Source organism: Anomalospiza imberbis, chromosome 4, assembly GCF_031753505.1.
Source record: "Anomalospiza imberbis isolate Cuckoo-Finch-1a 21T00152 chromosome 4, ASM3175350v1, whole genome shotgun sequence".
Taxonomy (NCBI): Eukaryota; Metazoa; Chordata; class Aves; order Passeriformes; family Viduidae; genus Anomalospiza; species Anomalospiza imberbis.
This window is the reverse complement of record NC_089684.1, coordinates 2,418,599-2,440,613: the sequence shown is the minus strand read 5'-3', so window position 1 is coordinate 2,440,613 and position 22,015 is coordinate 2,418,599. Positions and strand designations below refer to the sequence as shown.

The following is a 22,015-nucleotide window of genomic DNA, read 5'->3' as shown; positions in this document are numbered from 1 at the left end:
ATACTAAAAATATCCCACACTACTGACGAATAGTATTTTGCATAGTTACTGCATTTTCCTGGCTTATTTGGTGGAGAATAGCTTATAAGGGAAGAAGAGGGTTCTGAGAATGCTGCTTGCTGCTTCAAAGATTTTAAGTGAAGCCATTTTTAAGGCCAAATCCAGCAATAAACCATTAAACTGTAATCTGAGAGAGTGTAGAGGATTTGTTTAAAGGATGGAGACATCTGACTAGAAGTATTTGGTGGCACCACTACTGAGTGGCATGTGACAGGAACAGATGAATGTAAGTTACAGTCAGAAAGGATATATTTTACTTGCTGTCATGGGTGACACCTGTAGTAACAGGTATTTTACTTTCAAATACATGTTTGCACTTTTTGTAAGCTGTACAGAAATAAAATGGAGACAAGAACAAATTCTGAAATAAAAATCATGCCGACAGGGAAAGGAGAGTGTGGATTCCTATCACTATTTTATAAGTAAGGGCAAACATAGAGAAGTATAGAGGAGTTTACTTTTGTGTGTGGTTTCAATTTAGGTGATTCCACAATTTCTTAAAACAGTTATTTAGGGAACAGCCTGCCATAGGCTAGGAGGAGAGCTAGTTTTTGCATGGCCATGACACTCTCCGGTAACATATCTGTTCTGTGTGGTCACAGTGAAGGTTTTGCCCAGATTGAGCAAAGTGGGGAGGAAGAAACCCTGACTGTTAGCAGGCCAGAAGCAGGAATGCTTTTTTTTCATTCTCTGAAGGAAAGGGTGACATTACCCGTCAATATTTTTAGCTAAGGCTTCACAGCTTCTTATGTCAGTGAAAGCCTAAGCTGGACATCAGTGGGAGGCTTCGGTCAAATGACTGACATGGGTCCTTGCTTTGATGAAAGTCTATTTGTAAAGACTGCTTTATGGAGAAGGAAGATGGACTTGAGGTGGCCAGGTCCAGCATCAGGTAGGTTTTTCCTTAGAGGCTGGGGAAGAGAAAATGATTCTAGAGCAATTGACTAGTTGTCACCCACCGGTTGGCCAGAAGACTGTTATTTTTATTTGGATGTATGAGGAGAAGGTAGACTGTGACTGTTTTAACATTTAAACATTTTGATCTGTGGATTTCATGAGCCACTTACTATTATAATTATTACAAATGTTTCTGGCCCCTCATTTCTTTTAATATGATTATTTGAAAGGAGGTATAATGGCGTGACATACTTGAAGACTTGGACTGCTTTTAAGTGTAATTCTTTCAGTGAAAAATTCTAAACTTTGTTTTTTCTATGAATAAAATAAATTTTTGTCATTTTGTTTGCATATGCATAGGACTCAGATTTTTATTAGTCATCTTCCTATTTCTTTGTGTCCTAGCTGGCCAAAAAACATAAAACTTCTCTCTCACTCTTCCTCCTCTCCCACTTTACATGCAGTGACAAAACTATTCCTCCAAATCCAGGAGCTGTGTAGAACAACCATCTGCCTATCTAGAACAACTTTCTTTTTCTGTTGATTGCCAACTTCACTCTTTTGTAGCACAAAGCATACTGCAGCATTTTCTTTTCCAGATGGAAATTGCATTATTTACCTTTTTTCCGTTTTCTCAAGAAGTCATGGGTACCAACCTGTGTTATGCATTGTAACACCATTGGTAGAACTGACTTAGCCAACCCATTTGCTTTTCTGAAATACAGCCCCATGTCTTTGCATTGAATATTACTTAATTTTGATAGAAAATATCCTAGAGAGCTAATTTCCTGGTAGTTCAGAACAGTTCATTCTAATTTAACATTGCAGCATCGCAGGGATTAATGAAATTGCACCTCAAAACCAGAGTGAGTAGTATATGTAATATCCTGCTAGTCTGTAGTGAGCTACAAGCAATGTCCTATGTGATAACTCTTAATAAGAACTTGGGTTTGTCCTGAGCTGTTTGAGGATCATGAGTACAGTATGTTAAAAGGGAGGAGCTGTAATACAAAAGGAAATTTCTAAATTTCTAATGAGAATGGTTACCAATAGCTGAATTTCCCCGCGTCTTAAAGATTTCAATTCTGTATTCTGTTGCAACTCTGTATATAGAGAAGCTAGAAGGTGCCTTAATCTCAGAGCACCAGGCTGTGCCACTGCAGCCCCTGTGAGTGAAATGCGTTCTCTAGGTCAGGAGTACAAACCAAGCCAGGGTTCAGTAACCAGCCACTTTGGCTTGGAGCACTTGTAGGTAGAAAACTTTAAAGTCCTGTCATGATGCTTGTCTGCCCTTACTGCCAGCAGCATGTCCTAGCTCTGAAAGAAAACTCATTTGGGTTCTGAAGCTCCCCTGAAACCTGAATACTCTCAGTGCTCTGGGAGTTGAACGGTGGGGAAGGCGTTCATTGGTGCTGCACGATCTCCTCTGCTGTGCCAGGTGAATCTGCACTCAGCATGTCTGTAGTCAGGCAATGCCCGACATGTACAGAAACAGACACCAATTTGCCATGAATTGACAACAAAAAAATCATTAAATGTCGTTAAAAGAAAAATCTAATTTCTTTTGTCTAAAAAGCATTGTATGTATTTAGGAAAAGCTCAAGTCCCTCTTGCTTAACATTTTTATAGAGGCAATGGATAAGTTCAGAAATACTTAAATCCACAAACTGTTTTTTAACTAGCAGTTCAGATTTTTGTGAGAAAATGATTTATGAAGGTTGTAAAACAAAATATTGGGAGCTGGGAGCTGAATTCTTGTCATTTATGTGTAACAACCAAGCTGTATCAAGGCAGTGTTTTGCCAGATTTTGTATGCTTCTTAAGTATTATTAGAAGTTATTTCTCATAGATATCACAAAACCCATGAATAAAATTATATGATTAAATAAATTTTGAATAGCTGCTAACATTTGGTTTTGAACATTGTTAGCTTGCTTTGGGAATAGTGTGTCTGGAACACTCTTTGTGTTTTGGACACCTGTGGTCTCCACAAATATTGTTAGGAGACAATAAAGCAGGAGCAGGTGTTCTTCTGGTGTTTGTCCTCAGTTGCTCAAATTTACGTATAGCAGCAGAGATGGCTGCTAATCATCAGGACTGAGGAAACATAAAAAGTAGCCTAAAACTATGATTTTGATTGATCCATCAAGTATCCATCAAGTATCACTTTGAATTTGCAGCGAGTGGGAGGGTATGTACGTTTCTGCATAGGCTTCAGGCATAAGTTTTGTGCAAGAAATTTCATTATGGATATTTATATCAAGAATTGACATTCTGGAAATCAGACCTTTTCACAATAGTTTTTTACTATCCAGTCCTCATATACCAGTATCAAATAGAACTATTAAGGAGAAGAAGATTTTAAAAACCCATCACAAAACACCAGCAGTTGCAAGTTCAAAGACTAGATTAATGAATTGCATGTTAAGCATGGCACTGTTTTTAAATGCATAAATGTGTATGATTATAGTGAGAGTAATTAGAATGTGAAAATAGCATAATGATGTTGATCTTAAGGCCAACATTTAATATATAATTTGAACTGAGACAAACCAGTTTTATTTTGTATCTCACATGTTTCATACCCATTATTACACTTGAAAAATTGAAAATTCTTGTGGCGGTAAGAACTTGGTCTTCTTTACATTTATCTATAATCAGTTACAAGACCTGTCTTTTCTTCTTTTATCTATCACGTCTCTCTCTTTCCATCCTCACCAGTTTTATGATTTCCTTGGATTTGTTTTATTCATCTTTACCATACCTGTTCTAGTCCAAGAATTTTGATTTTTTGCCTGCTGAAGTTTGTGGGCAGGTGTAGCCAGCAAATGAAGCTATGTCACACAATTTAGCAATAAGTAATAGTAATAAGATAAAGTGTTATGTAATTCAAAACATGGTAACAACCATTTTTTTTAGTTAGCTAGCCAGCTGAAGACCCTATCACCATGATCTTTTGTACTACTCTTTCTGTTAATAATGTTTCTCATGCTGTAGATAAACCTTATGTTTCACATGTATGTTTTGAAAGACTGTAATCAGTCTGTGAATTTCCTGCATCTAAGACTGAGGACTTGATCCTTGGACAATATCCTTTCCTTAAGACATAGTGCACAGTGTTTCATTTATGAAATGCAATATCCCTCATCATCTTGAGTTACTTGGAATAGCTTTTGCCAAAGACTTATTAATCTCTAGCTGATGATATTACTAAGAAATTGCAAACAATTATTGATGATTAAAAAAAAATGAAAAGGAGTCCAGAAAAAAAATGTGTTGGAGAATAACAGCCCTGCAACCCTTTTTGTATATTCAGTTCTTAAATTTAGGGTCTCATAACACTAGACTGTAGTCTCTGCTTTAGTTTTTATTCTCTCTATGCTATATAATTTTATATTATGTATTTATACATAAATAAATGTATGTATTTTCATCCTTGATGTATTTATATACGTGATTATAATTTAGTTCACTAAAATTGTAATTTGTCCAACATGAGTTTTATATAAGTGATTTTTGTGTTTCTTATAAACTGTTAATATTGAAGTGAATATTTTAGTAACGTAATACTATTACAAGTTGTCATTGTCACAGTTGAAAAAATATCCAAAGGTTGAGTAACTGTAAATAACAGAGACAAAAGAAATAATAGCAACTTAACAGCATTTTGCCCAGACATCTTTTGTCACAGATCTTAAAGAACCTGTGCATCTTGTAATGAGGATTATCTGGAGCAGTGTTCTCTGCTTCATCAAAAAAGCTTTAATCTTGACTTGCGAGCCTTCATGACTGATATTTTTTACTTTGTACTTTCCTCTGCTGCCAAGGCTCTGTCTATATTGTTACGCATGAATGTACATTGAAAGCAAAATCTGGTTTGTTTTTTTTTACTCTTTTCATAGTTCCACCGAAAGGTAAAACTTTATACCTAATATTCGTCAGATCATTTTTTAGCTTTGTTTCTATGTGTCTGTAAGAACTGTGTCAACTCAACTGTTCATGTTTTATCAGTTTTCTACACACCTGCAAATCTGAATGTTGATTGTGAAAATGCAAGAAATCTGGGTATGTGTGTTTGATTGCTGATGCACACATCTCTAATTTGCAATGACACGTGCATTTGTGTGTACTGAAATAGTTGCACACAAATATATCTGTATTTTTTTGTGTTTATATCTGCATACCCTTCCCTACTACCTTCTTATCTATACTGCCTGACTGTAAAATTGTGTTAAAATTGCATAGTCTTTTTGATCAATCTCATGGCTCTATTAATAGTTTGTAGTTTGACAAGTACATCTGCCTTTTTATTAATTAAAAAACTTAAAAATGTGCATAAGGCAGAATCTTTGTCCTAACATGCATTGAATAAAATAGAGCATAAAATAATGCCAGTGTCTTAATCAGAACGCACATAAACATAACACAATGCATATATTATTATGGCAGGTTTGTTTAGTGTGTTTTTTCTGAGTGTATTTTAATGTTTACGAATTATTTCATTAATATGTGTAGCTATAACTGCCTTTTCCTATTGCTTTCATGAAATTATGAAAAAAAATATTAATTAATTTCATCAAGTAAAGCTATCAATTTTCAACAAATGCCAAAATCTAGGCATTTCAGGTTCAGGTATTCTTGAATCTTTGTCTCTCTAAATATGTTAATGTTTGTATATATGAATTTATACATAAAAAGACTGAAACTGTTTATTGGCAAGTTGAGGGCAAATGGCAGGTGTTTAATTTCATTTGGTGGATTATCAATAGCTTGAGTCTAAAAAATGAAACAAAGATAATGATATCAGATGTGATATTAAGTGTGGCATAAGGCTAATAATTAAATTATATCAAAACATAAGTCATGCTAGAGGTATAAAAGCCGTAATTCGTGTACATTTTGGATAAAATCAAGAAATATGTCCTGAATCAGACTCTTTTTCTTCTTCCCTGATTGATTTATTAAGATTTGAAATTCCTTTTCATCAGCAGATTTATTTCACACCTTTGTTTAGAGAATTAGAAAGGTAAATAAATTCACTTTTGATTGCACTTCATTGGTAATATGCAAATTATTAAGTGACAGAACTGTATTATTGTTCTGTGATCGTCTTTCAGAATCTAATATTTTAACATTTTATTCAAATTCTGTGTTTGTACCTTTTTGGTTTTTACTGGGATGTATTGTATGATCTGTACACATACAGGTAACACTAAGATGGCCACGACCCACAGCTGAAGTGTGAAGAAAGGATTTATTCCATTATTTTGCTGGCAAAACAGGGACACATGCACTGCTAAGCTTATGTCATCCTAGCAGGGGCAGAAAGTGCTCAGGCTGTTTCCTGGCTCACATATCAGAGAGGTCTGGCACAGGCACAGATCTTCACAAGGCTGTGTTTTATGATCTCTGGGCTTCTAATCTCCCTTCCCCCGTTACTAGGCCTGTGAACAATGCTTTTTGGGTCTTTTACGGCATTCGGTTACGTGACTTCTCAAGAGAGACAGAATTTTCCCAGACTGCATATTCTTAGCACTCCTCCAGCTGCAAGGTCATCTTGAGTGAAAACGATTCCGAAAACAAGTCTTTATCCTCCCCACTTTTAACCCTTTCCTCCCCACATGTGTTGGCACTAACCAGGAAAATACGTTGTCGAGAACTTTTTGGTGAACTGGACAGAATGTATTAGTAAAATGTTATTTGGAATAAGGTACCTAAATTTAAGTATAATCTATTTGTACTTAAATGAAGAAACTGGATTCTCTAGAATATTCGCTATAATACAAGCTGTTCCTTTATTCCCAGAACATGTATTTTTTGTATGACAATTCTTTCTTCAAATTCAGGCTGACAATGTATAATCTTGTTATGAATAGTTTGAAAGACTGGATCTTTTCCAACCTAAATGATTCCATGATTCAATGACTATATCATGTTACTGAAGCAAAACTACTCAGTATTAATTTAAATGTGAGGAAACTATTATATATCTCAACATTACTATTTTTTTTCTTTCAGAATTGTTGAAATGGGGCTAACTGTTCCTATAAATACACTTGACTGATGCTATATAAAGAAAATTCACTCTTTGGTTCCTCTGGAGAGGAATGAATTACACAAAGCTATTAGGAACAACTACAGTTGTCTGTCTCCAGATTAATATTGTGAATTTGCCTCGATTTAGTTCTGAAAAATATGACAATTTGATGGCTGATTTTTGACATTCGCAAAACTGAGAACCAGGAAATTGATTGAATGGAGTTGTAAATGGTGTAAGCAGAAGAACATTTAAATATAGGTAGGAGTTTGAAAATAGAAACATATGATTGATTTTGAGTCTAGCAAGGAAAGTAGCTGGTTATGTCATTGTTTTGAAAGCTTTTCAAACAAGGTAGGCTAGTCTGATTATCAGAAAAGGCTTTTTTTATAAGGTGAGAAAAAAACCCATCAGTAGCACTGCATGCTGTACTTAGCCATTCAAGCTTACATCTGAGCTTGACTGAGATAATCTTCAGTCAAAGAGAAGCTCATGTCATGATAAGCAAGAGCAAAAATATGTATAAGAAATCTGATCTTCTTCAGATTTGTTTTTGTATTGTAGAAGGGCAGTACATAATGAAATGAAGCATGGTGACAATGCTCAGAAATAAGTAATGAGTTCAGTCTTCAGAAATGTCTGAGTCTTCAGGGATTGCCGCACTCAAATTTCTCTTGAGATTCAAAACCCACGGTGAATAACACATATAAAGAATAATGTTCCTCAGTTATTAGCATTATACTTTTATGGGTGAAAAACACAGCTTCTCTACTGTGTCTTTATGTAGGAGAGCTCTAGGGACGGCTTAGAAATTACATTCATGCTTCTATTAAAACAAAAATATTTGTAAAGGATTTCTTGTTGTTTTTTTTTTTTATTCTCCAACTGTGACTGAGCATGACAACCTGGAAAGAATGACAGGAAGCTGGTTTTGGAAGGATGGGGAGGAAAAGATTTTATGAAAGAGCAATGATAAGCTTAAAATGGAATATGCCTTATGCATGGGGAAGTACTTTTTCCTCATTCAATACAGTTAGGATTTTAGAGAGGATTTTCTTTGGGTTTTGGTGGGGTTTTTCTGTTGAAGGGGTTTGTTGCTGTTGTTTAGTTTTGTTTGCTTATTTGTTTTGGTTTTATTTTGATTTTGTTTTATTTCAAATCTGTTTAGGTCTTTTACAGAAGTCTATACAGACAGTAGAGAGAAAGGTGTTCATGTCTCCTGGTTTTTACATCTCCCTGACTTTCTGCTGTTGCAGAAATCTATTTCCTTCCTACATCTTCACTGCTGCTCCACTACTACCTTATTTTCAGATTTCCTACTTTCAGAAAACAAAAGGCATTTGTCAGATGTGTTCCCAACTGTTAAGGAAAACATCTGACACTGAGTGGAGGGGTATGTAGGGAGCCAAGTTGAGCCTCCCTTGCTTCCCTGGAGCTGCCCTGCTGTGAAGGGGCTTCAGTCTCAGCAGTTAAAGCTTCAGCTGTTGGGAGTGGCTCCTGGCCAGACAGGAAAGCTTCCTTAACAAAATGCAATGCTGAGCCTGTTTCTCACCTAGAGTCTGTTGTGCTTTGCAACTCAATATTCTCATTTAGTGGCTACTTGAATTCACACTGATTGTGTAATTAGATGTAATGACACAAACCATTGTACAAAAATGGTCAATAATCTAAAGATAACGAAAAAACCCACAAACGTTTACAAGGTAATGTATAGGCATAAGGCTGTGGGAGGAACAGTTCATCATTGCTCTATCTTGCATTTTCTTGGTATTGTGTACTTCAGTAAAAAAACCCTAACATTCCCTTAAGAACCTTATGTCAGATGTTGTAGAAATATTCAGAAAAGCAAAAAAAAAAAAAACGGTAGAAAAAGAGATGTAAGATTTTCCCAGTGATATTCCTCATTAGGAAGAACTGTATGAAAATTGTTCTTTTGGTTGCTAATTGCAAGTATGAACCTTGAGTATATAAGAGTCTTTTGATCTCTGGCTGCTGGGTCATTCCTCAAATTTCAGGTTGTGACCACACTTGATGGCTTACAAAGAGCTGTAGAAGATCACAGTGCCCCTATATTGTCAGTGTCTTTCATACACTTTTGTAATTGCTACAATTTGGGCTTCAACAACAGCTTTTTATTTAATCTTTAATCCACGTTAGGTCTTCTACAACTCGTGCAAATGAGAAATGATGATAGGTTCTGTGCTGGTTTCATTTGCTTGTATAAAGATTATTTTAAAAATTTATGAAATGTAAGCCTTCTCTAGTCAATAAGCATTATTCATAACTTAATCAGCTCTTGCAGAGTACTTCCTTTGATAATTTTGCATTGAAATTGTAATGTTTTCCGATGTATGCTGGATGTATGCTGGATGTATAACGTTTGCCACTTTGTGAAGTCTATCTTGCATAAAATTTTTGTGTGTGGTTTAGAGTTTTTAAAATGATCAAATGCTTGAAAGATGGTCAATAGAAGATGCTACTCTAGCTGGAAGAATAACCATAAAAGATAATGTGTTTTTTCCCCCCTCAACCTCCTTTTCTAAAGAAGGAGAGCCTTTTATTGTTGCGAACACTAATATCTAGAAGAAGGGATATTTAAATGTTATGCATCTCTTTCAGATACCCATCCATCCTCTATCACACTCTTTCATGAATTATTTACTATATAATGCCATGTAATATTTTCCTGTTTTGTCTCCTTTCAGTGAAGAAGGTGAATTTATTCCCAAATCAGTTCTTATTGCACTGCTCTGGCTTTTGGATGAAGCCTAAAACCAAATCTTGCAGGTGTTTTCATATTAAGAGGTCATGGATTTTGCTGACAATGACATCTGCATGGCAAGATGCAATGATTTGTTTCTTCTATATTGAATGTCAAATTTTACTATAGATTATACTCAGAGTTAACTTTGTGCACCCTCACAGTTTAAAATAAATGCTATTTATTAGATGAATAACAAGAGGTCAATGGTGCAGAGTTTTTTCAAGAGATGCATGGAGGGCTGGGCACTGAAGATAAAGCAACATTGATTGTACTATTGAAACTGTGAAGCTTTCTACTGGGGCATACCAAATCAAACATAACCTCAAAACAGTTATATAACAAAATTTTTTTTACATAAAAATATTTGCACAGAAAGGAGAGATATTTATCTTTAGAGACAGATTTTTTTGATAATATTTCAGGGTAATATCTTGGGTTTATATAGAATTTAGTCAAGAACTTAATGTAATAAAATATGATGCTGAAATATTTTGGTTTGGATTTAGGTAATATGGTGGTAGGAAGTACTGTAAACTTACAATGTATTATGACAGATTATTGTTGCATAATATTTTAAATATTTTAAATATGTAGCTCATCCTGAGATATTTTCTCTTCCTAAATATGGAAAATTATAATGTTTCTGTTTCAGCTGGTTTTATGAAAAGTGAAATAAACATAGACTATATTTATCTTTATAGGAAAGGGGAGGAAAGGGTTTTTTTGCATGATGCTTATATAAAGAACCTTAAATTCAATACAAGTTAATTCACTGACATAGTTACTATTAGTTTCCCCTCAGTGAAAATACACTTCTAGAGAATAAAGGAACCCTGTTTATTATTCTTTTCTCTCAGGCTTGTATTCATGATTTAATGAGGGAAATAATAGTTGTAACAATACTAGATCTCAAGTGTATGCCTTAGATCTGATTTATTTATGTGTCCAGACATCTGCAAAACAACACACTTAAGTTGACTTTTATTTCTGTTTCTTAAGCCTATTTGAGGAACAGCTCATCTAGAGTAACAAGAGCAGATTTGATATTTAAGAAAAATACACTTTAAATTTAGTTTATAATGATGCTTTAGGAGAAGCTCCTGCTATTAAACAAGTCCGTTTGATTTCCTTTCTGACTGCAGTTTTCAATTAAGAATAAAGTCTTCTATTCATGTGGCAAAGGAGAAGGAGGTAGGGGAAGATTTTATTCATCAGAAAATAATGTGAGTAAGCACTTAAAAGAAAAGAGTGTATTGTAGCTATATGCAAGGTTTTTTTTAGATTGAAAGAAACTTAGCTACCATGATTTAGATGTACTTGAAATGCTGCCTGTCACAAAAAATTTTGAGTTCTGGTTTTGTTTGATAGTTCAAAAGTGTGTCTATGATAACAAAGTAGTCAAATCATTTTGACTTGACTGACTCTAGTCATTAAAAAGATTGTATATTTTTATACACAAGAAACTGGCTGAATGCCCTAAGCATTATTTTTCAGAAGGGTGTTTTCCTACTTTTTAGTGTTTTGGCCTGTTAATAGGTCACAAAATAAAAATTCATTCTAGTATTAAAGACTTAAGTTGCATTGTATATGTCATAGTATCTGTATCATAGTATTTTTCCCTTTTCCATACTTCTCCTGTGCTTTCATAGACAGAAAGGTAGAAAGATTGTAAAGTGAAAAACCAAGAGGGGGACCCCTGTTCAGAATCCCTGGAAGTCTGTATGTTTCAGTATAAAGGAAATCTGTGTGTATTCTAAGTGTGAATTTAATGCATGTAGAAGGGTAGTTGTATTGTAGGCACTCTCACCTCCAAACCTTAGAGTTTGTTGGGTTTTTTGTTTGGTTGGTTTTGGTTTTGTTTGCGTTTTTTGGTTTTCTTCCTGGATCTGGCTTATCATAGAGGCTAGGGGATTAAAGGTATTCTGGCTGGAATTTAGGAACAAAGATATAGACAGAACAAAATAGGAGGAAAGACCTAAAGAAACAATCTTATAAAAGTAATGTATTATCTTCTCACAGTCATTTAAGTATTAAAAAAGTAAAGTTCATTAGAAATCTGAGTATGAAAGCCCTAGTAAATCCTTAGTTTAATTGAGAGGTGTATTCTCCTACTCCTTCAGGGGGCTGAAAATTTTGGATGGATTATTTTTGCAGAATTTCTGCTTTAAAAATACTTTTTGTTTTAATCAGCACGTCTCCCTGACGAGCTATTCACTGTGAACAGCACCAGTTGAGAGAGAGCCCTTTTAATTTCTCCCCTAAAATTCCAGGCCGTCCAAAGATCAATGATTTGTAGATGTTTAGCACTGTTTGTAATTTTCCGTTGTAAAACCTAACCAGTAAGCTGTGGATACTCCCACACAAGTTCTTAAAACTGAGAACTGAAATGCTTGCTCAGAAATGTGTTGTGTTGAATGAGGAGTAGTAGGATTCCTCAGAATAAGAATGGAAGAAAAAAAATTGCTCGTAATTTATAAGATAGCCTCTGAAAAATAATGTTAATCTAGCCTGCTTAGCAGAAAAGTAATTCAAATTCCATAATATGCTATCTTGCCTCTTTTTATAAATTCCCTTTGTAAAATATCTTCTGCTTGCTTCCTGTGAAGGCATGTTTCATGGATTTGCATCAGGCAGAGGCACCCTGCCTGTCTACCCAAACATCACAATATTCTACTCCAACCTCTTTCACAACCTGCAGTGCCCTATTTTCCGTTTTATGGCTTTCAGCTCCTGGGAGGAGTAGGTTAGAGACCATCACAGAGGGATGTTCTGTGAAAGAGGCAACATTGATTTAGATAATTGCAATTTATCGCTTTTAAGGCTACCATTCTGACTTCTGTGCACTTTGCTAGATCAGAAACAACTAGTGACAAAAGCTGTAACTTTTCCTCTGATTGCGGTACACAAGAGCTCTTCCTCTTCAGTTTCTGTAAAGGAGTCCTGCGATGTTCCTGATGGGCTTTGCTAGGACAGTACGTAAAACCTGAAGGGATTCATTGCACAGGGTGAAATCTTGTTGTCTTTATTATAGTGCAGTTCAAATGATGCACAGTAATTAAATAAAAGGAATAATGAATCATTAAGACTAGACATAATTTGCAAAAATTGTTCTTGGAAATGGGACTTGTGGTTTAACAAAACATGAAAATTGTTGTTTGACCATGGCCTATGAGCTTGTTTCAATCCTAAAAATATTCTCCAGAAGTAGCTATCAGGGGATTATTTCAGCATTCCTCTGTAAATCACATGTATGAACATGGAGTCAGAAGATTAGACCGGGGCTGAATATTAGCTGAATCTACATCTTCTTATTTTCAATATATACCGTAAACCAGTAAAAAATTGCAGAGATTTATCTTCCTCAACTACTTCATTACAATTTTGTTTGGTTGATTTGAAAATATAATTTAGCAAATATTTTTTATCAGTAACTCATAAATATTAAGTAAAAGATGTTTTCTAAAAAAAAATAATGTGGGTTTTTTGTGTCTATTTTTTCTAAATTGATTTACTCAGAAATGGTAATCATATTTTCTCATTATATAAGTCAAAATGGAACTTGTTTCACATGTGACTTTTAGAAAGATTGCTGTGCTTCAGTAGATAAAATAGATAAAGGTGGGTCTTCTTACATTATTAAATAGGAATCGTAAGAATATCGTGTAAACCATTTTATTTGTTTAAGAGTAGAATCTATTCTAAGGATTTTTTATTTGATGTAAAAATAAGCTGTCAATAATAGAAAATTTTATCTGCTTTATCATCTGTGGAAATTGGAATCCAGCTATTTCATTATTTCTTTTACAAGATTTTCCTTTAATTTTGAAGCTCTTGGGTCTCCTCTTCAGGGAATGCACACTAAATATTTTTCTGCAAGATTTACATAAATAGCAGATTTCATTCCGTGGTTTGTAAATTACCTAATTGTCTTTTGTTTTTATAGAGCTCTATGTGCTTTTGGTAAAACAAATGATCCTTTAGGAATAATTTAGTCAACTTAGTAAAGGCTTTAGATCTTTTAAAAGAAAGCACACCAATAAAGGAGAGGACCTATAAATTCAATAAGACAAAATTCTAAAATCTTTATCTTGCCTTGTAATTTTTATTTATCGTGCATCTCTGGGCAAAAAGACTGTCTTTTTGGAACCTTAATAATGAAGGCAAGAAGGGACTGCACATGTGTATGGTTCTCAAAAAACATTTGCAACTTCTAAATGTATTCTTTGGACAAATGTTTTACCTATATACTCCCTGTCTAATATTCCTACAGTGGGATCATGTATTAGTCACATAATTAATTAGCATGCATGAACTTTTGTTTTGTGATTGACAATCCAAGAAATATCAGTGCAGAGGCAATGCTTTCTGGCCAGCCTTTCATGGCACTTTGGTTCTTATTTACTATGTTGAATAAAGTGATATTTTAAGCTGTATTTATTTATACACAGTATAATATGAACTGCAAGGGAATTTTCCCCAATCTTTACTGGGATTGCCTACCACTTGTTTTCAGTTTGCAACTGCCAGTAGGTGTGTAGGCCATTTATTTTCCAGTCAAGGTCTGTATTTCCCGTATCTGCCCAATTTCTTTCCCCCTTCCTCCTGCACGCTTGACCCCAGCCTTTTGGAACCAAGATTTGAGTGGTAAAAGTATATTGTAACATTTAAAAAAGCAACTAATCCTTTTGGCTAGAAGTTGAAAAAATTAATTGAAATTTGAAAAGGAAAACCTCTGAAAAGAATTGGAATTACATTAAATAACCTTTGGTGTCTGGGTAATTGTACCCAGTTGTGAGTGAATATTTGTGGGTTTGTATATAGTCAAAATGTTCACTGTATGAAAATAAAAGCTGAGTTGATATGGTATTAGTAATACAGGATAAAGAGGTTTTAGAGAGAAGTCAAGCTGACTATTTTGGAAAATTTATTTTTATGATTAAATGTGACATTTGAATGTATTTAGATGAAATTTTAATTAAGACAGTCAAATAACCTTAATTCTGATCTTTTTTTATTACTATCCACTAGCACCATAATCACAGTCATGGTAATGCAGTATTTCTGCAGATTAGATTGAAACAGTTTCAAAAATTGTCTTTGTTTTCTTTTCTGCTTCTTACCCAATTGGCAGATATTGGCAGATTGTCCCTGTGATATTTTATTACTTTCTGTATCTACTTTAGAGACATTTTGAACCTTACGGCTTTCTATTGCTAGTGTTTCTAGAGTTTTGGTTTTTTTTCATATATACAATAGTGTTTTAATCTGCTTTAGAGTAAGGATATTTTTTTTATTAATGAAGCTGTCCATAAGAAAATTAATTTTAAGTTATAACTATCTATCATAAATATTTATTTTAAAAGCATACTTTAAAGCATTATTGAAAACTATTTTTTATTAATAGTTTGTATTCTAATGCATGCAATGGTAAATAATTTATAAAAAATTGTTTAGAATTTCAAACAGATTAGAGTCCAATTATTGTTGTAAAATTGAAAAATTGATATTAAAGAAAATATATTTTGTTTAATCTAAAAGTTTTAACAAATTGATTTAGCAAGTGAAGTCATATATTGAAGACATCAGAATTTAAATCTATTTCTAAATGCTCAGTTGATCCATCTCTAGATTTTTCTTCAAATGAGTTATAAGAAAAGTATATAAGAAAAAGTAAAGGATGCTGTCTTGTTTGTAGGTTTGTAGGAGATATTGAAAAGGATTACTGAATTTTTCATCTGTGAGAATTGAAGGCTTTGATCTGAGTCCTTAAATATTTGTGAATAAAGCCTGTGCCAGTTTTTATTTAGTATTACTTCCATCTGTGAGGATTGAAATGCAGAAAGATAATATTAGTCAGCAATTTTAAGAAGATGAGAAGCAATATTAATATAAGTTCTGTCTACTGCCTGCATAGTAATTATTTTGGGGTTCTCACAATAAAAATAATCCCAGGTAGTAGAGAATCAGTGCTAAAAGTTAAGTAAAATAGGTGGTGATGAAATGTCATGTTATGGAAGATATTTTTCTAGGTAAATGGTATTAGTGAATTAAAAGAATATAATAAAACCTTTTAATCACCCTGATAACAAAATAATATAACTAAGTATTTCAGAGTTAGGAAATATTGGAAATAATTCAAGCTGTATATCAGCTTATGTTGCATCTTTCTCCCTTGTGTTTAATATGTTATTCTGTATGTGTGTAGTATTTCTGTGGTGACTTGTTTGGATTTTTATTTTTTTTTTAATTTTCACTTTATAGGATGTGCAAAGTTCAGTGAGAAAGTGCTATTTCTTTTCTATTTTTTGATTACTCTGTACATGACTGATTCCTCGTTAATTTTTAAGTACTGTGTTGTGCTCTTAATATAGAATGCTTATTTTGCCTTACCTTTCTTTAATAAAAATTATCTTTATGGTTCCCAAATGCTTCACAATCCTAAATTTATTTTTATGGTATCATGAAAGGTGAGATTCCCATTTCCATCCTTACTCTCATAGTACATGACAAAGTATGAGTGGTGGGATTCTAAGTCTGAAGTACTAACTGAAGATAAATATACCTTCTGGAACAGTGAATATTTACTTACAGTTATGAGTATGTAATTTCAGTATGTTCAAGAACATCTACCTTGGCTTTAGTTCCAGGTAGAAGCTCTGAGCATTTCTGTACACTAGATCCCTTGGTTTACTTCAAATTCTCTTGTTTTGTTTGTGGAACAATACCAGTATTAGTGTCTGACATTCCAAACATTTTACTTGTACATTCATTAGAGTTCTTTGGTTTGTTTCTTCTACTGAAATGCAGAAGTAAAAGAAAGTATAGAAACAAAAAATTCAATACTTGCTGCAGTGCAGAAAGGGTTTTAAACTGGCTATGTGGTATCTAAAGTAACCAGTTCTTCCAGATAAATTGAATTTATCTGTTTTGAGAATGTGGTTTTATGTGTGTATATTTTACATATTAATTTGCAAAATTCAGTTTTAAAAGTAGGCTAATGAAGAGACTTGAGCTTTTTCTGTGCTTGATAGAGGTGACATGACATACACATATCAGTCATAGATGAGTCATTTGACTTGAAAGAAAATAACCTGACACTTGGAAAGAAACAGTCACAGAACTACTTAATATTCCTTGATCTTTGTTTTGAAGTTTTGCTTTGATGTATAGTGAGGCCTGTGAGAAATGCTGCCAGCTAATGCTTGTACTAGCTGTTCCTGTAATTTGCATTGCAAATTGAATCATAGACTTAGAATGGGAGAGAGGTCCTCTTATCCAACGTCTTGGTCATAGCAGCTGCAGTTAGGTCTGACTCTGTAGGTCTAGCCCACATCAAATTTCAAATGTTTTAAGGATTCAAATTCTTCATTGCTCCACTATTTCACCATTCTCATGTCATTTTTTTTTTCCTGATACCCAGTCAGATTTTCCTGTCATGTACTTTATATCTGTAGTCTCTTGACTTAGCTCTTTGAACATCTGAAAGCTAATGAGCTTGACACTTGCTTGAATTCAGTAAAGGGAATCAGGAAGTTCTAGAATCACAGAATCCTTTAGGATAGAAATGACCCCCAAGATTATAGGCTCCAACAATTAAGCATGTCCCTAAGTGCCATATCTACATGCTTCACCTGAACTGCTTCACACATCTTCTGCAGATGAACTCTACCTCCTCCTTAATAACTTGAATGCCTTTCTTTTACTGTAAGGTTAGCTCAGAGTAGCTTACACATACATGTTCATGCAATAGGTCAAGTTTCATCGGTTAAAGATATCTCTTGCTCCAAGAAAGAAGATATCAAACATTAATAAGAGAAGCTAAAACTGTAGTGAAAGTGTCCTTATGGAGAAAACCATATCAGTATAACACGATTGACTCATCATTATCATCATGTGAGTAATAGATGAAAGATAGCCAGCTTAAAATGCATAAAACTTGGGTCAAAAATAATTAGCACTTCAGAGGGATAGAATGAGCACCTCTCCTATGAGGAAAGATTAATAGAGTTGGAGTTATTCATGCTGGAGAAGAGAACTCTGCAGAAAGATGTAATTTCAGCTTCTCAGTACTAAAGGGCTCTTATAAGAAAGCTGAAGACCCTGTAGTGGTAAGAGCAGGGATAATGGTCTTGAAGTAAGGGAAGGTTGATTTAGATTGAGCTTAAGGAAGACTTTTTTTACAGTAATGGTGTTGAGGCACTGGAACAGATTGTCCAGAGAAATTGTGGGTGTCCTATCCCTGGAAATGTTCAAAATTCAAAGTGGATGGGACTTTGACCAACCTGGTCCAGTGAAGAACATCCCAGTCTGTGGTCAGGGCCTGGTGGACTAGGTGATTGTTAAAGGTCCCTTCCAGCCCAAACCATTCTATGATTTTTTTTGTTGTTGTACTTTGCAGTGGTCTTTCTATTGAAGACACCTGGTAATGGTAAAAGCCTCTTGTTTAGACTGAAAGTTGGATTCCTCTTTTTGGCACAGAGTATAAAACACCACTTGAGTATTCTGTTCAGAAGAGAACCTTAAGATCTGCATTTATTTGCTATCATCAAAAGAAAGATATGGAGGTAAAAAAGTACAATTCTTATGAAATTTCATGTTGTTTCTAACATGTCTTTTATGTTGTTTCTACCCAGTGAAGCACACAGACTGTCTTTGGTACTTTTATAGAATACAAATATGTACGTTTTTAATGTTTATAACTGAAATCTTATGCTTAATATTGACATAGCAGTCAGTCACTGGAATAGATCAATGAGAAGACAGTTTTCATTCATTGCACGGTTTCTATGGGATTTTGTTTCAGTTTTAAAGTGATGTGTGAAGGGAGAGAGGTTCTGTTTTCTGCTTTGTTTTGACTGGAATATTAGCTGGTCCTTGGATTTTTTTTCCTTTTTTAGGCATGTCCTGTACATTTTCTGTAAAGTGACTGTTTTGGAGGTGAAAAAGTTACCTATATTAGTCATAAAAGATCTCCCAGTAGGTAAGAAAATGAGGAAAGATAAAGTACAGCCTTGACTGTACTTTAGGCTCATCATTTCATCTTTCTGCTCAATAAAAAGCAAACAGAATAGAAGAGCAAAGATGCCATAGTAATTTAGAAGCAGAGCACTGGTGGAATTCTTTGCCAAATATGCCAAACCTTTAGCTTTTTTATAATTCCCTGTGTTTGACATGAGATCCTTTTGTGCATTACCTGCCAGGTGGCATGAAGTCTGGCATACAAAAAGTGGTGGTTTGACATTAATGCAGCTTCAGAGAAATTAGATTTTCTGTAAAGGTTTAGCAGCAATGGAGACAAATACAAAGGATTATAAGCAGTGTAATGATCTTTGAATCTGCAGCTTCATCCTATCCTGTATCCCAGGAGGCTAATGTAATTTCACAGGAAAAGGTACCAAGATACATCACTTATCTTTCTCCTCCATGTATATGCTATCAACTGTGATGTAATGAATTAACATTATAATAAAAAGAATTTGTCAATAAGGAAATAGATACGAGCATACATTTGGAGGCAGAAAGGAAGGAAGAGAAGGAGAAATATAGTCATGTTTATGCAGAGGTTTTTTACAAAATCTGACATGCATTTAATTTATTAAAATATCTCCCTTGAAGTATAAATAAAAAACATATATTCTGTCATTGATGTTATCATACTGATTTTGCTAGCCTTTTATTTATGCAGTACTGATGGGAAGACTTTTATGTTAAGTAACTGTGGAATTCGGAGTTAATCAAGGTATTTCAATACAAAATGTAAAAGGAAAAAGTCTCAATGGTTTTAAAAGCTGTGAATAGATTACAGCGCTGGTATGAATTAATTGAAATGTAAATTTTCACTATGACAGAAATAAGTTCAAAGTCTCAGCAGCTCTTCTCATCCTATTTATTCTACCAACTTTACTGGCCATGTTTAGGTTTTTTAAAGGAAATCTGTAGAGGTTCTAACTAGCTAAATATTAGAATTAACAAATTTTTTTTCATTATTTTGTATTTTCAGGTAACATGCATTTGGAACAGGAATGAATACAGGTCAGGCAAAAAAATCTTTAATATCCCATCTAGGCAGTTTTTATGTAATTGAAAGTCTAATAACAATATGCCTATTTTCTCAATATAATATCTAGGTAATACCTATTTTCTCAACAATGCATCTGATCCAGAATCTGTTTCTTTGGTTTCACAGTTACTGACTGACATTCATCTTCAGTGTTTCTTTCACTCTCTAGTCACTTCGATTTCTATTTTTTTTTTTTTTTGCTATAGTGGCCAACAAAAGCAAGCCCCTTACTTTTTGGCCCTAATGATAGAAATCACAGCTTGAAATCTTACTTTTTTTTTTCTTGTAATTGTTTATAGATTTCAGTTTTTAATTGTGTCCTGTAATATGTGAAATTCCAGTGATCACAGGCTGCATGAAACCTAAAAAGTACTGGTTCTTCTGAAGCTGCAAACATCATAAAATTCTTAAGGGTTTTTTTTTGGCATAAATTTTTTCTTAAATCGATGATTTCTTAGGCAGCTATCAGAAAGAGGTAAATTCTAGGACATTTGCTTGAATTTGGGCTGTGTGAGTTCTTCCCAACTATATCAAAATTTTTTCTCTCTACAGAACAAATTTTGAGAAAGCACCAAGAATCTATATCTTCTCAATGACCATTAGAAATATTCAGTAAAAGGAGTCTTTAAAATTGAGAAACAGTTTTCTTGGAAAAAGGTAATTGAATGTTTTCCATTCTGCTTGTCAGGTAGATTTTTATCTCTATTTTGATGTGAAAGCACAAAAAGAATATAGATAACCCAATATAATATATAAATTTAAAAAGGAATTATTAAATCTGATTTTGCATAATGGAAACAGGACCATTTTTTTCACACGTTGATACTAGCCATTCTATGCCCCTGTATATTCCAGTTATTTTCCTGCTGGTAAAATGGAAGTTCTGCCATAAGCATTTTTCTTTCATTTATGGAATTACATGTACTCAAGTATAATTTAACTGTGATAAATTATTGTTATTATTGTTATCCCAGAGACTCTTTGGAAGCTAAAGAAACACTAGAGTTCTATGTCCGTATTTAAAATAATAAAGAAACTTTAAGTCTACCTTAATGTATGCAAAATACAGTAAGTTCTTATAGACAGTGACATTTGAAGTCAGATTTTGTTTTCAGGAGGCGAAATGTTTATAATCCATTATTTGTAGGATATGAGGTCAATGAGAAATGGCACTGGTTTCTGTTGTCTTTTGGTCGGGCTCCCTAGATCTTGGAAGTCACGAGAAACTACTCCAGTTATATTTCTAAATAGTTGAAAGCAATATCTGTACCTAGATCTACATAAACTTTGCATAAACATAAAACTTTAACTTTGAAATTTTCCAGTTAGAATGATTAATGAATTGCAAAAATGCCTTCAGGGAAAAGATGTCCTACATTAGTGAAGAGAGAGCCAGACAAGACGTCTGTTTAGCTTAAAGCACTACCTGTCTCCAAAGGCAAGGCTGTTGCTTTTCAACTAATATTCTACATGTCAAAACCATTGAAGTCTAGTAACTAACTGTAGCCAAGTGAGGCTGTCAGATGTTTTTTTGAAATTTATATTTTAAGTAAAATTGCATCTAATTTTGTGCACATAAATCTGTGAAACTGCAACTTTTTGAAGCGATAATGGATTCTTATGTTTGGAAATTAATTATAAGGATCTTTTTTATCAGTCCATGAATATGATGTTTTTAAGTTTCTCTGATTCATTTTCATACAGGTACAGTTCTGTTAATAATAGAAAACATGTAATAAAAATAATCCTCTGCAGTAATTGATTTCCAATTACCATACAACTTTTTTGTTGTATTTCTAGATTGTTTGTCTGTATTTACTTATCCTTGTAATTACACAAATGACTTTGTATATTATTTAGAAATTATTTGTATTAACATATTTGTTTAGCACTTATTACAGAATTTCTGAGGCCAATTGCATTGCTATGAGGCCCAGTGGATTGCTTGGAAAAGTGCCAAATATTAAGTAAAATTTATGGAAGTTAATGATTTGAACTATCCTACTTTAATACTCTGGACTGAATTCCTTAATGTCTTTCACAAGCCTTAGTTTCAAGACAATGAATTTTAGAAATGTTAAAGTTATTTAAATAATAAAACATAGTGGTGTTCCTGAGAGAATAGTTTTTGTCTTAGGTATGCTTCTGAAGTACCAACTAGTCATATGTCACTTAAACACTTTAGAAAGCAGAGCAT

At 33.8% G+C, this 22,015-nt stretch overlaps 1 protein-coding gene across 5 annotated transcripts in view; it reads left to right on the top strand.

Moving 5' to 3' along the window:
• SGCZ (sarcoglycan zeta) overlaps positions 1 to 22,015 on the top strand; it is a 395,300-nt gene that overhangs the window by 144,576 nt on the left and 228,709 nt on the right. Inside the window, exon 3 of one of the 5 annotated variants that reach the window (XM_068186810.1) lies at positions 19,759 to 19,790. The exons of the other annotated variants lie outside the window; for them this stretch is intronic. The gene's annotated coding sequence lies outside the window, so the exon portion shown is untranslated. The remainder of the gene's footprint in view (positions 1 to 19,758; positions 19,791 to 22,015) is intronic. 5 annotated transcript variants of the gene reach the window in all.